Source organism: Oncorhynchus kisutch, unplaced genomic scaffold (genome assembly GCF_002021735.2).
Source record: "Oncorhynchus kisutch isolate 150728-3 unplaced genomic scaffold, Okis_V2 scaffold928, whole genome shotgun sequence".
In the NCBI taxonomy this organism is placed as follows: domain Eukaryota; kingdom Metazoa; phylum Chordata; class Actinopteri; order Salmoniformes; family Salmonidae; genus Oncorhynchus; species Oncorhynchus kisutch.
The window spans coordinates 45,291-61,431 of record NW_022262873.1 but is presented as its reverse complement, the minus strand read 5'-3'; positions in this window follow the sequence as shown (position 1 = coordinate 61,431).

Sequence of the window (16,141 nt, the reverse complement as noted above, 5' to 3'; positions counted from 1 at the left end):
AGACCATTTAATGAAAATCTTTATTGTGGGATGTTTTGGCAAATAATTCAGGATCGTTCATCTAAAAAATTATCATGCTGCGTTGCTTGGATTGTGTCCCTCTAATTTGGTCATTGCCTCATTCAACCTGTCTGGGTTTCTCGTTTCAGATTTGTTTTGAGAGTTCTGGAACGCACTGCATTCGACGTGGATATTTTTGGGTGGGAAATTTCCAAACGGCACACTTTGACCAAATCAATCAGGTCTACTCACTGAACCATTATATTAGAATATAATTGTATACGAGTGTTTCAACATCTTTCCCAAAGTGTTGAACTTGAAACATTGAGGTAGACAGCCTTTGTCTTGACTCAAGTACAGCTTCGTTCTTATTACGTTTCACAAGCTGTTCTTGATTTTTCTCACCCAGGCCAGAATTTATTCTGTAAGCTGGTGCTGTCTGATATATGAACAGGAAGTCCGGGATAAAAGATGAGAGCTCCCCCCCAGAGTCAAAGGGCAAATGAAGATGGATTCCAGGAAATTACACTGAAGTTGGAGCTCTTTGTGGGGATTGCATTCTCAAATGAAGTTCAACGGATTCGTAATCTAGGGTCGCCACAGTCGCTCATTGAACTAAACACGATTAGTTTCAATGTAGTCACTCACTGACTGCATTAACTATCTATAGTGAGCTCATGCCATGGGGTATCACAGCATACATTTGGAGTTGTGGTTTGCCTCCAGTTCTCATATGCTGCCAGGAGCTATTTTGGATTTAGGGTGGTTTAGTTTCCATGGCAACAACCAACTGTAGTGGGGCGAAGGGGATGATACACCAATAGTCCTTTTTTATTTACTAGAGCTCCAAAAAACATTGGGCAGCAGGTAAGCAGTGCATCAGCTGGTCTAATGGCAATTCAACAAATGGGATCCACATGGTTAAATGTGTGAGCTATAGCTATCCTTTCCTCCCAGTGTTGGGGGCAGGTTGCCTGGGTACTGACTGCAGTTCTCCCACAGTCATTGGCAGCCTTTTGTCTCCATTCAAAAACCAAATTCCACACAACATCTGACACAGTCAGAGACATTCCTTTCCCGCACAACAATGAGGGCTTTTGTGTGCACGCTGCCCTGTGTTTTAATTTCATTTGTATTATTTTGGAACTTGTTGCATGGAAAATGTAATCATCTTTCTGGTGGTTCTGCTCCATTTGAAAATGCTCAATCCCAGCTGTACTAGTGTCTTCCCCCAGAAGTCATGTACAAAATAACCAAATGCTTTGACGCACCTGACTATCTTTTGTTGAAGTCTTAACGTAATTGTTTTTATGTCTGTTTTTTTGGTTGGTGAAAATATGAAGAAACTCCGTTATATTACCAAGAGGGTATACAGAAGCCCAATGAAGCCATGTTTCCTCTACTATTTGGACTCTTAAAGGGGTAATGTGCAGTAACCACTTACAAAATGAGACCTAAAAGTTTTTGAATTTCTGAATTTGTTAACTGTTTCACGAAGTTAAAATACATCAAAGAAATAGTGCAACATTTTGGCAACTAAGCCCTTTTTTTTACTAACCCAGAACCAGATGAACTCATGGATGCCCTTTGTATGTCCCAATGTGCACGTCTAAGCCATTGATAAATGACTGGAAGTCTCCAGGAACATCTAGCTTACTCCTCTCAAAGGCAGGGAAAAGACCTTCTTACTCCTCTCAAAAGCTGGGTGGATAGCACTTTGTACTTTTTTTTTTGCAAGTATACACTGAGTATACAAAACATTAGGAACACCTGTTCTTTACATGACATATACTAAACAGATGAATCCCGGTGAAAGTGATGTCACTTGTTAAATCCACTGTAATCAGTGAGGATGAGACAGGTTAAAAGAAGGATTTTTAAGCCTGAGTCAATTGAGACATGGATTGTGTATGTGTGCTATTCAGAGGGTGAATGGGAAAGACAAAATATTTAAGTGCCTTTGAACAGGGTATGGGAGCAGGTGCCAGGGCGCACTGATTTTAGTGTGTCAAGACAGAAAAAAGTCTCCACACACTTCCAGTCAGATGTAAATTAATTTTAATATAGCTGCGCTTTCGGTCAGTCGACCTTCAACAGGGCATATCTCCACAACCAACAGTGGGACAGATAAGGCCACATTGCGAGGCAGAGATAATTGCAGAGACCTGTGATAATCTGAATTGCCATTAGGTGTCATATCAGATAGAAATACAGGATGGAACAGAACATGTTATATATGTATTTCTACGCGTATGTCTGTACGCATATGTAGATATTACATAAAAAATCTGTCGTTTCTAGCAACAATAGTCATTTACAACATTAACAATGTCGACACTGTATTTATGATCAATTCAATGTTATTTTAATGGACAAGAAAATGTGCTTTTCTTTAAAAAAACAAGGACATTTCTAAGTGACCCCAAACTTTTGAACCTTTCCATAAGTCCACACAAGTTTCTTCAACTGTCTTCTGACTGTGGTCAGAGCAATGTCGATGTGCTGTTATTGCCAGCAGATTACAGATGGCCTTTGCTGAGCGCTCATCATCTTCATCCATTATTGAGTCGATCACTTAAATAGTCTTGCTGGAAACGGAATACCATGTAAAAATGTAAAGCATACAGTAAATACCAGCAGTCGATTTATTTAAACATTATTTTTAGCATTATTAGGCCTACTTTACAGTATTGTAGACTACTGTACAAAATGTGCTTGTGCCAGTTTTCACGCAAAAGTTGCCATTTATAAAATGAGAATTGACATGAGAATGTACATCTGCTGCTAGTTTAAATATTGTATTGCATTTGCAAGCTGGCAAGTAAATAGGCCTATTGTGTGCAAAAGCTTATTAATAAAAAACTAAAAACAGGAAAACACATTAAGAATGCAGCCATTTGCCGGAGAGTGAAAATCTGTGTTTTATTTTTAGAATCTAAAATAATTAAACATCTTTTTCTTGCATAATAAATTCCTCACCTTTTCTGGCCTTGATGGGTTCCTATTCCCAAAGGAGTCATAGCCTACAAAAAATTATCATGTGCATCTCTCATTTAATTTGACCTAGTAGCCGAGTAAATGGATAGTCTATTTCAAGTTCAAGTATTCAAGTATTACAAGTTTTGCAATATCATAGGCTGCGCGGTTTATAATACCGTTATACTGACACATTTAACAGGTGAACAGTTTATCTTTTACATTGAAGTAGTCCTATGTATGCTACTAAGTATTGTAATTGCCTTTTTTGTAGCCTGTGTTACACACCTCGGACTGGAACAGGGTCAGCAGATAATACGCCTGAATTAACAGGGTGAAATGATGAGACAGAGAAATATTAGTAGTGTTCAGTAGTAGGCTCCAAGATGTATTAAAATGTTGTTTTCTTTTGTTAATCTTTTTAATCAAAAGCAGCAGTAATATAATACATTGGATGGCTCCGTAAAATAGCCAACAAAATAAAACCAGAAGTACATTTCCGCGTGCCGCTCCGGCCGCCATGAATGGCTCGCTTGTGGGTGTGCTGACAGCATATAGCAGCACGTTCGATTGTGCGTCAAGAATTCAGCTTAGCAAGTGTCTGGTTATTAAACGGGGCAAATAGTTTAATCCATTCTCCGTTTAATGAATTTATTCACAGGTAAATAGTAGTACACTCTAAACTGCTCTGTCGACAAACAGACTTTGTTGTCCTGTCTCCAATCATCCGTGTGGATGGGAGAACCTATTCAAGAAACCAAATACATTTTGAAAATGTAAAAGTATACATTATTAGCTAGCTCGGTACAGTGCAGGCTAAATCGAATGAGCTGATAACGTAGCTAGGTAGCCAATCTTACATACTATATAGATAGCTAGCTAAGTGAATTAAATATCACCAGCTACCTAACTTCATATTAGCTAGCTATCTTGATGTATTTATTATTGTAAATTAAAAACACAAACTCCAAATGCAATTGTAGGTAGTTACCTAACAGCCATGGAAGAGGGTGAAAGGATAGCACCTCCAACTGTCAAAGAAGGGAGAGAGCAGGCTTTTCTGGATAGGACAGGTACTTTTGTGTGGTTCCAGTCCCTAGAAAAAAAACTGAGGACAGAGATAATAGCAACATAATATTCAGTGCTGTCTAATACGAGAATACTGAAGCTTGTTTCTTGTGATGTTTTCTTTCATCAGATACAGAAAGCCTGCCTGCAGATGAAGAGGTCCCAATGAAGAGCAGTGGTTCTCAGTCCTGGTCCTGGGGTCTCAAAGGGGTGCACATTTTTGTTTTTGCCTTAGCACTACACTAATAGTCCCCGCGATATGCAACTGTTCAAGGGAAGTCAGGAAAGCAAAGGCCAGCTTTTTCAAGCAGGAATTTGCATCCTGTAGCTCTAACTCCAAAAAGATCTGGGACACTGTAAAGTCCATGGAGAACAAGAGCACCTCCTCCCAGCTGCCCACTCCACTGAGGCTAGGTAACACGGTCACCACCGATAAATCCATGATAATCGAAAACTTCAACAAGCATTTCTCAACAGCTGGCCATGCCTTCCTCCTGGCTACTCCAACCTCGGCCAACAGCTACCCCCCCCCCCCCTCCCTCCGCAGCTACTCGCCCAACTCTCTCCAGGTTCTCCTTTACCCATATCCAGATAGTAGATGTTCTGAAAGAGCTGCAAAACCTGGACCCGTACAAATCAGCTGGGCTTGACAATCTGGACCCTCTATTTCAGAAACACTCCGCCGCCATTGTCGCAACCCCTATTACCAGCCTGTTCAACCTCTCTTTCATATCGTCTGAGATCCCCAAGGACTGGAAAGCTGCCGCGGTCATCCCCCTCTTCAAAGGGGGAGACACCCTGTTACAGACCTATATCCATCCTGCCCTGCCTATCTAAGGTCTTCGAAAGCCAAGTCAACAAACAGATCACTGACCATCTCGAATCCCAACGTACCTTCTCCGCTGTGCAATCTGGTTTCCGAGCCGATCACGGGTGCACCTCAGCCACGCTAAAGGTACTAAACGATATCATAACCGCCATCGATAAAAGACAGTACTGTGCAGCCGTCTTCATCGACCTGGCCAAGGCTTTCGACTCTGTCAATCACCATATTCTTATTGGCAGACTCAGTAGCTTCGGTTTGTCTAATGACTGCCTTGCCTGGTTTTCCAACTACTTTGCAGACAGAGTTCAGTGTGTCAAATCGGAGGGCATGTTGTCCGGTCTTCTTGAAGTCTCTATGGGCATGCCACAGGGTTCAATTCTCGGGCCGACTCTTTTCTCTGTATATATCACTGATGTTGCTCTTCCTGCGGGCGATTCCCTGATCCACCTCTACGCAGACGACACCATTCTGTATACTTTAGCATCACCACCCTGGATGGTTCCTACCTAGAATATGTGGACATCTATAAGTACCTAGGTGTCTGGCTAGACTGTAAACTCTCCTTCCAGACTCATATCAAACATCTCCAATCGAAAATCAAATCTAGAATCGGCTTTCTATTTCGCAACAAAGTCTCCTTCACTCACGCAGCCAAACTTACCCTAGTAAATCTGACTATCCTACTGATCCTCGACTTCGGCGATGTCATCTACAAAATGGCTTCCAATACTCTACTCAGCAAACTGGATGCAGTTTATCACAGTGCCATCCGCTTTGTTACTAAAGCACCATATACCACCCACCACTGCGACCTGTATGCTCTAGTTGGCTGGCCCTCGCTACATATTCGTCGCCAGACCCACTGGCTCCAGGTCATCTACAAGTCCATGCTAGGTAAAGCTTCGCCTTATCTCAGTTCACTGGTCACGATGGCAACACCCACCCGTAGCACGCGCTCCAGCAGGTGTATCTCACTGATCTTCCCTAAAGCCAACACCTCATTTGGCCACCTTTCCTTCCAGTTCTCTGCTGCCTGTGACTGGAACTAATTGCAAAAATTGTTGAGGTTGGAGACTTTTATCTCCCTCACCAACTTTAAACATCTGCTATCTGAGCAGCTAACTGATCGCTGCAGCTGTACATAGTGCATCGGTAAATAGCCCACCCAATTTTACCTACCTCATCCCCATACTTTATTTATTTACTTTTCTGCTCTTGTGCACACCAGTATCTCTACCTGCACATGACCATCTGATCATTTATCACTCCAGCGTTAATCTGCTAAATTGTAATTATTTGCCTACCTCCTCATGCCTTTTGCACACAATGTACATAGACTCTTTTTTTCTTTTTTTTCTCTACTGTGTTATTGACTTGTTTATTGTTTACTCCATGTGTAACTCTGTGTTGCTGTCTGTTCACAATGCTATGCTTTATCTTGGCCAGGTCGCAGTTGTAAATGAAACTTGTTCTCAACTAGCCTACCTGGTTAAATAAAGGTGAAATAATATAAAACATTTTTTTTAAACACAGCTGAATCAAATTATCAACTCATCAAGCTTCAACTGGTATCTATGCATTCATTTGTGATGCTATCCGTGATATGACCCTGCTGTTGTCATGTGCATCTATCTATCCAATGTTACACAATATATGATTCTTTTAGTAATCCACAATGACCTGGTGATGATAAAAATGTAATGATGACATTATCTTCCATATTCCTACAGATACCTTGAGATTCTTTCAAAACGATTGCCTACAGTTACAACACAGAGTTGCACATGGAATAACACTGCATGGTTGGGTGCATTGTTGCGAGTGTGACCAGGGACACTCGAGTTGAAAGTCCGTGTTGCCCAGCAACAGCCCCAAAACATCACTGCTCTAGAGGATATCTGCATGGAGCCTTCGCCAGGCCAAAATACCAGCAACAGTGTGTGAAAACCTTGTGAAGACTTACATAAAATGTTTGACCTCTGTCATTGCCAACAAAGGGTATATAACAAAGTATTGAGATAAACTTTTGTTATTGACCAAATACTTATTTTCCACCATAATTTGCAAATAAATTCATTAAAAATCCTACAATGTGATTTTTTTTTTTTTTTTGTGATTTAGTGATTTTTTTCTCTCATTTTGTCTGTCATAGATGAAGTGTACCTATGATGACAATTACAGGCCTCTCTCGTCTTTTTAAGTTGGAGAACTTGCACAATTGGTGTCTGACTAAATACTTTTTTGCCCCACTGTACCTGGGTGTCTGGTTAGACTGTAAACTCTCCTTCGACTCACATTAAGCATCTCCAAACCAAAATTAAATCTAGAATCGGCTTCCTATATCGCAACAAAGCATCCTTCACTCATGCTGCCAAACATACCCTCGTAAAACTGACCATCTACCGATCCTCGACTTCGGTGATGTCATCTATTAAATAGCCTCCAACACTCTACTCAACAAACTGGATGCAGTCTATCACAGTGCCATCCGTTTTGTCACCAAAGCCCAATTACACTACCCACCATTGCGACCTGTATGCTCTCGTTGTTTGGCCCTCGCTTCATACCTGTCGCCAAACTGACTGGCTACAGGTTGTCTACAAGTCTCTGCTAGGTAAAGCCCCGCCTTATCTCAGCTCACTGGTCAGCATAGCAGCACCCACTCGTAGCACGCGCTCCAGCAGGTATTTCTCACTGGTCACCCCCAAAGCCAATTCCTCCTTTGGTTTTCTTTCCTTCCAGTTCTCTGCTGCCCATGACTGGAACGAATTGCAAAAATCTCTGAAGCTAGAGACTCACATCTCCCTCACTAGCTTTAAGCACCAGCTGTCAGAGCAGCTTACAGATCACTGCACCTGTACTTAGCCCATCTGTAAACAGCTATCTACCTACCTCATCCCCATACTGGCATTTATTTATTTATTTTGCTCCTTTGCACCCCAGTATCTCTACCTGCACGTTCATCTTCTGCCGATCTACCATTACAGTGTTTAATTGCTATATTGTAATTACTTCGCAACCATGGCCTATTTATTTCCTTATCTTACCTCATTTGCACTCACTGTATATAGACTTTTTGTTTTCCTTTGTTCTACTGCATTATTGACTGTATGTTTTGTTATTCCATGTGCAACTCTTGTGTTGTTGTATGTGTCGAATTGCTACGCTTTATCTTGGCCAGGTCGCAGTTGCAAATGAGAACTTGTTCTCAACTAGCCTACCTGGTTAAATAAAGGTGAAATAAAAACATTTTAAAAATGCTTGATAATGTATGTGATATCAACAGAGAAGTATATTTTCTGGGTGATTTAAATGTTGACTGGCTTTCATCAAGCTGCCCACTCAAAAAAAAGTTTTCAACTGTAACCAGTGCCTGCAACCTTGGATCAGGCTGTCAGTCAACCTACTAGGATAGTTACAAACAGCACAGGAATGAAATCATCAACATGTATTAATCACATTTTTACCAAGGCTGCAAATATTTGCTTTAAAGCGGTATCCAAATCCATAGGATGTAGTGATCACAATATAATAGCCATATCTAGGAAAACCAAAGTTCCAAAGGCTGGGCCTAATACAGTGAAGAAGAAGTCACACAAGAAGTTTAGTAGTGATTCATAAACATAAATGATTCTGAGCTATTATCCACTGTATAAAACCACTGCTATTGCTTTTGAATATTTTTTTGACCTAAAATTAAATGTAGAGATTCAGATGATTAGCCTTGATTGATGATGTAAGAATATTTTCTGGTCTGTGGTGTGTAATAAGGAGCAACCAGATGCTGCACTTGACGCATTTATGAAACTACTTATTCAAGTTACTAAAAAGCACGCACCCATTAAGAAAATTACTGTAAAAACTGGTAAATCTCCTTGGATTGATGAGGAATTGAAAAATTGTATGGTTGAGAGGGATGAGGCAAAAGGTATGGCAATTAAGTCTGGCAGCCAAACTGATTGGCAAACGTACTGCAAATTAAGAAATCGTGTGACTAAACTAAATAAAAATAAACTACACTATGAAATAAAGATAACTTATATAAAGAATGACAGTAAAAAGCTTTTAGGGCACCTTTTATAACTAGGGGGCAGTATTTTCATTTTTGGATAAAAAAAATTCCCGTTTTAAAAGCCTAGCCATAGCATTATGCCATGATAAACTTACACAAATGCTTGTCTAGCGTTGGCTGTAAAGCATATTTTGAAAATCTGAGATGACAGTGTGATTAACAAAAGGCTAAGCCGTGTCTCAATATATTTCATTTGTGATTTTCATAAATAGGAAGATTTTCTAGGAAGATTTACGTCCGCTGCGTTATGCTAATTATTTTGAGGCTATGGTTACGCTCCCGCATGCGGGTTTGAGAGTCATGAGAAGTTAAATTAAATTTGGGGGGAAAAGGCCAACTTGGCTCCTTCATTTATTGAATCAGATAGCTCATTCATCACAAAGCCCACTGATATTGCAAACTACTTTAAATGAAGAGCCTAGTTGGTTTAGCCAAAGAAAAAGTCAGGAACCTTCCCGCTGGCCATGATTGGCTGAGATAATGAGTGAGCTGGACATGCTGAGAGACGAGTTTCAGATTGTTCTGTGGTGTAGCACCTTGTCTCTCTAAAATGAGCTGCTCGTTATGCATAGATAATCCTTCTACTGCAGTTTGTTTTAAGATATAACGTTAGCCATTGTTAGGTTCTTATTTTTCAGAGAAAATAACCCACGGACACTAGAGAAGCTTGTAGTGGAAATTTCCTGTATTACCAAATCATGAGAAGCAAACCACACACCAGACAGAGTTATCATATCATTAATTTTATATGACCTCCATCACAACCCTGTGACTCTCAGATCAATTCAGTGTCTATAAATGAATTCTCTGAGAGTGCTTACACATTGCAACTGAGATCCTTTATAGCAAAGACACACATAGCCAGACAGCATTGGCCATAAATTATAGTTCAGCTTTGTCTCCTAAACTATGTTCTTATCTCGCTCTTGGTACCACTCAGGACCAACACCATTACCTCACCCAATGGCATATATCAAATACACCCCCTCCTGGACAAGATCACAGAGAGACAGTGACTGGCACACAGACATTGTAGAGCCAAGAGATAATTGGTTCCCGCTCAATCATCCCTTCACATGGTTTAAAAGATACGTTTCTGTGGCCCAAGTAACTGAACCCTGACAGAGAACAGATAACTGCAAACGGCCAACACTATAGTACAACAAAATACATTCTAAATGACAAGTATCTCACAAGCATATTATGAAAATAAAACATATTATCTATGTTACCCAACTAATTCTGATTCTGACACGACAAGCTTTAACCAAGTTTAATTCTTCCCAAAGGTTCTGTACGTACAGCTGTAATTCAGACACTTCAACATTTGTCCCACTCAGATATATATCCCACTTAAAACACTCCTTCTTCTCTCCAATCCTTACATCTTATGGTTTAACAGGAAAATAGTAACAAATCCCAAACCCGTATTACTCCCTTCAGGTGACCTGTCCTCACCTCCTGACCTCAACCCCTCCTTCAGCTAATCCACAGATGTCCATCTGTCTTTCCTGAATCAAGACAGTTCTCTGCTCCCGTCCCCAACACATTCCAACACATTCCACAGCTATCTGTCTTTCTACAGAGGCCGAGCCTCTTTCTCCTTTGATTCTATGCTTCTTTCCTATCATTTATTTAATATCTAAATGTTCAAAATGTTGAATCCAACACCATAGAGAACTGCAAATATGTTGCTTCTCAATAAAATTGCTGCCCTGAATTTATCAGGCGCTATCGACAAAGGTCCGTGTGAATAAGTTGTGGTGGACTACTTTCTGGAGGATGATCGTGCCATGCTGACTCTCTCTGACTCTGAAAATGAATCAGACGATGAGGAAATCCCTGATGTAGGTAAAAAAAAAAGACATTGTATACTCTTCTGTGATGATGGTGGTGGGGAAGAAACGACAATCAACAGTGTTGTTGTCAAGGAAGAATTTGACCGAGTTTTGAAATTAGTGGAACACACCGGGCCAAACAAGCTGTGCAAACTTAACGGAAACAACACAGGACGTCTTATTTAATGAAAGGGGTTGCAGTCTGCCGTGAAGCTTTCATCCATGTAAATGGTAAGAATCTAGCTACAGTTTCAGATATTATACGTTTCAAATTTAGTCAGAAAGTTGTTTTTATTGCATGTTAAGGCTTGCTGTTAGCTAGCCAGCTGGAGTTCGATGGCTGGCTTGCTAGCTAACATTAACATTGAACCTAATTTATTTGGTTAACTTTTAGCTATAACAATAGGTTTGTATTGCTAGTAGTGTTACTCTATGGCTTGGGATTATAGTTAATTTTTTAGATAGCTAATGTTAATGTGACATGTCTAAACAAAATTACCCCAAGTTAAAGCTTGCTGTTAGATAGCTAATGTTAGATGAGGTTAGATGGCTGGCTTGCTAGCTAACATTAATTTAAGTGTACGAATTATGTGTAACGTTAGTGATGTTGTCTAAGACTGTCATTTCGCATTGCTAGTCATAGCCTAATGTTAGCTAACTAACATTGAACCTATTTGGTAAGTATGACAATCGGTTTGTATTGCTATTTAAAGCTTGCTGTTATCTACCCAGCTGACGTTAGATGGCTGGCTAGCTAACATTACATGTATGAAGTGTGTGTAGTGATGTTATGTCAGAATGCCATTTCACATCTATTGTATAATAATGCTAAAATATTTGTATCTGGAATTTGTCTTTCAGCATCAGTAGAACACGCCTGATTCTCCTGCACTGGTCATACAAGGAGAATGGTCTAATGGCTCCCATCAAAAAGAGAGCTGGCCCAAGAAAGCAAAGGCAGCAGTGCAGTCATCAACTACATGGACCATTTCTTCACCAACTACGGAATTGGGGAAACACGTGTTGACCTGAATTGTGATAACTGCAGTGGCCAAAACAAGAACGAGTTTGTGCTCTGGTATTTGCCTGGGGGACCATGCACAAGCTGCACCACAGTCTGGACCTTCACTTCAGGATCACAGGCAACACCAAGCAGCGCTTCAGAAAGACCAGAGTGAACACTTTGTCTGAGATTGCTGGTGTTGTTTAGGACAGCACTGTGACAGGGGGCAACATCCCACAGCTGGTTGGACTGGAGGATGGTACGGTGCTGCCACAGATCAAGCAGTGCAAGCACTTTAGGTGAAAATCCTTTTCATTGCATGAGGTTATTCTTCTTATCTAAACTCGGGAGGTGAGTTGATGTTGTTCAGGGTTGTAATGTCTTCTGATTTTTGTTGTTGTTATTCCCTGTTTTACAGCTTCGATGCTCTGAAGCCTGGTGTTGTTGCTGCGCAACGCAGAAATCCTACCTTCCATAGACGGTCTGCCTGTAAAAGCACCACCTGGACTTGACACAGCTAGAAGATCAGGGAGTTTTGCGACGAAGAGGCTATGGACATCATATGCTCTGCACCAAAGTCAAGAGCAGGATAGAAACAGGCTCTCCAAATCTAGATTCCCTTGTTCATGTGTGGTTCGGACTTACCAGTTTTTCTATTTTTGTATTTATTATGGATCCCCATTAGCTGCTACCAAAGCAGAAGCTACTCTTCCTGGTGTCCAGCAAAACAAAGGCAGCTTATACACTTTTAAAACATTACAATACATTCACAGATTTCGCAACACACTGTGTGCCCTCAGGCCCCTACTCCACCACGACCACATATACACAGTACTAAATCCATGCGTATGTATAGTGCGTATGTTATAGAATGTGTTGTGTGTGTGTGTGTGTGTATGCATGTGTGTATGCATGTGTCTGTGCCAATGTTTGTGTTGCTTCACAGTCCCCACTGTTCCATAAGTTGTTTTATCTGTTTTTAATATTACAATTATACAATTTATAAGGCACGTATTTTGTATTTCTTACACTTGGATAATGCTTTTCACATTCTCTACTGGTTGAAATTAAGTCTCTCGTGATGAAATAATACACCTATTATGTGTCCTCAGATCAGTGCATATCTGAACCGTACCTTTATTTGCCAAGGCAGAGTACATGATCAGCGAATATATTCAATGTACAGGCTACACTGTGGGGATCTCATGCTTGGTAATAACTACATGCATACGACTTGCATCCTTGGCATAATAAAGTTATATCATATTCTACTAAAAACATAGGCTTCATTGGTGCCATTCAGACTGTTTTTAAGTTGAAACAACCGACCATGAGGTTATGAGCTAGGTTCATAGCTAGGTTCTGAACTAATATTTATACCAAACATTTTTATACCATACATAGATCAGCTACATACACTACATGGCCAAAAGTACAGTTGAAGTCAGAAGTTTACATATACCTTAGCCAATTTCACAATTCCTGACATTTAATTAGTAAAAATTCCCTGTCTTAGGTCAGTTAGGATCACCACTTTACTTTAAAAATGTGAAATGTCAGAACAATAGTAGAGAGAATGATTTATTTAATATTTTATTTCTTTCATCACATTCCCAGTGGGTCAGAAGTTTACATACACTCAATTAGTATTTGGTAGCAATTGCCTTTAAATTGTTGAACCTGAATCAAACGTTTCAGGTAGCCTTCCACAAACTTCCCACAATAAGTTGGGTGAATTTTGGCCCATTCCTCCTGACAGAGCTGGTGTAACTGAGTCAGGTTTGTAGGCCTCCTTGCTTTCACATACTTTTTCAGATCTGCCCACAAATTTTCTATGGGATTAAGCTCAGGGCTTTGTGATGGCCACTCCACCTTGACTTTGTTGTCCTTAAGCCATTTTGCCACAACTTTGGAAGTATGCTTTGGGGTCATTGTCCATTTGGAAGACCCATTTTGCGACCAAGATTTAACTTCAAGACTGATGTCTTGAGATGTTGCGTCAATATAGCCACATCATTTTCCTACCTCATGATGCCATCTATTTTGTGAAGTGCACCAGTCACTCCTGCAGCAAAAGCACCCCCAAAACATGATGCTGCCACCCCTGTGCTTCACGGTTGGGATAGTGTTCTTCGGCTGCAAGCCTCCCCCTTTTTCCTCCAAGCATAACGATGGTCATTATGGCCAAACACAGTTCTATTTTTGTTTCATCAGACCAGAGGACATTTCTCCAAAAAGTATGATCTTTGTCCCCATGTGCAAACTGTAGTCTCGCTTTTTATGGCGGTTTTGTAGCAATGGCTTCTTCCTTGCTCAACGGCCTTTCAGGTTATGTCGATATGGAACTCGTTTTACTGTGGATAAAGATACTTTTGTGCCTGTTTCCTCCAGCATCTTCACAAGGTCCTTTGCTGTTGTTCTGGGATTGATTTGCACTTTTTGCACCAAAGTACATTCATCTCTAGGAGACAGAACGCGTCTCCTTCCTGAGCAGTATGATGGCTGCTTGGTCCCATGGTGTTTATACTTATGTACTACTGTTTGTACAGATGAACGTGGTACCTTCAGGCGTTTCTAAGTTGCTCCCAAGGATGAACCAGACTTGTGGAGGTCTACAATTTTTTTTCTGAAGTCTTGGCTGATTTCTTTTGATTTTCCCATGTCAAGCAAGGCACTGAGTTTGAAGGTAGGCCTTGAAATACATCCAAAGGTACATCTCTAATTGACTCAAATTATGTAAATTAGCCTATCAGAAGCTTCTAAAGCCATGACATAATTTTCTGGAGTTTTCCAAGCTGTTTAAAGGCACAGTCAACTTAGTGTATGTGAACTTCTGACCCACTGGAATTGTGATACAGTGAAATAAGTTAAATAATCTGTCTGTAAATAATTGTTGGAAATATTACTTGTGTCATGCACAAAGCAGATCTCCTAACCAACTTGCCAAAACTATAGTTTGTCAAAAATAAATGTATGGAGTGGTTGAAAAACAAGGTTTTAATGACTTCAAATGTATGTGAACACCCGTTCGAATTAGTGGATTCGGCTATTTCAGCCACACCCGTTGCTGACAAGTGTACAAAAATCGAGCACACAGTCATGCAATCTCCAAAGACAAACATTGGCAGTGGAATAGCCTTACTGAAGAGCTGTGACTTTTAACATGGCACTGTCATAGGATGCCACCTTTCCAACAAGTCAGTTCGTCAAATTTCTGCATTACTAGAGCTGTCCCGGTCAACTGTAAGTGTTGTTATTGTGACATGGAAAACATCTAGCAGCAACAAAGGCTCAGCCACAAAGTGGTAGGCCACACAAGCTCACAGAATGGGACCACCGAGGGCTGAAGTGCGAAGAGCATCTGTCCTCAGTTGCGACACTCACTATTGAGTTCCAAACTGCCTCTGGAAGCAAAGTCAGCAGAAGAACTGTTCGTCGGGAGGTTGATGAAATGGGTTTCCATGGCCGAGCAGCCACACAAAAGCTTAAGATCAGGTTGTAAAAGCTCGCCGCCATTGGACTCCGGAGCAGTGGAAATGTGTTCTCTGGAGTAATGAATCACACTTAAACACCATCTGGCAGTCCAACGGACAAATCTGGGTTTGGCGGATGCCAGAACTCTACCTGCCCGAATGCATAGTGCCAACTGTAGGGTTTGGTGGAGGATAAATAATGGTCTGGGGCTGCTTTTCATGTTTCGGGCTAGGCCCCTTAGTTCCAGTTAAGGGAAATCTTAACAGTAATGACATTCTAGACAATTCTGTGCTTCCAACTTTGTGGCAACATCTTGGGTAGGCCCTTTCCTGTTTAGTGTAGATTGGAGGAAAATAAACAATTTTATCAATTTTAGAAAAAGGCATTAATAGTGGAAAAGGTCAAAGGGGTCTGAATACTTTCAGAATGCACGGTAAACCAAATAATCTATTAATAAACTAAATGTTTGCCTGCCGTGGCCTGAAGCCAATAGTTCCAAATTATACAGCAAATAAAAAGGGGTTGTCGTCACCATAAAAAGGTGAATGGAGGGCTTATTCCAGGCAGACGTTCACACCTGTGCAGTTTTATGAAAGGTCTGATAACAGGAAACATGCAATGCGCCAAGGAAATAAATCTCAATAATTTTGTACATGCGTAGACTTCAGAAATGGAACAAGCAGACATTTAGAAATTGAATGGTTATAATTGAGGCAGCATGACATTTTTGCCCAAAACCTGGTTGCCTCTGCAAGGAGGCAAGTAGATATTCCAGCATGAACAAATATTACTCAGTTTAATATTCTTAAATATTTGTGTGTATACCAAATGGGAGGAGAATAGAAGTGTGCTACAGACAGTATTGAGCAAGTAAAGAAACTGGA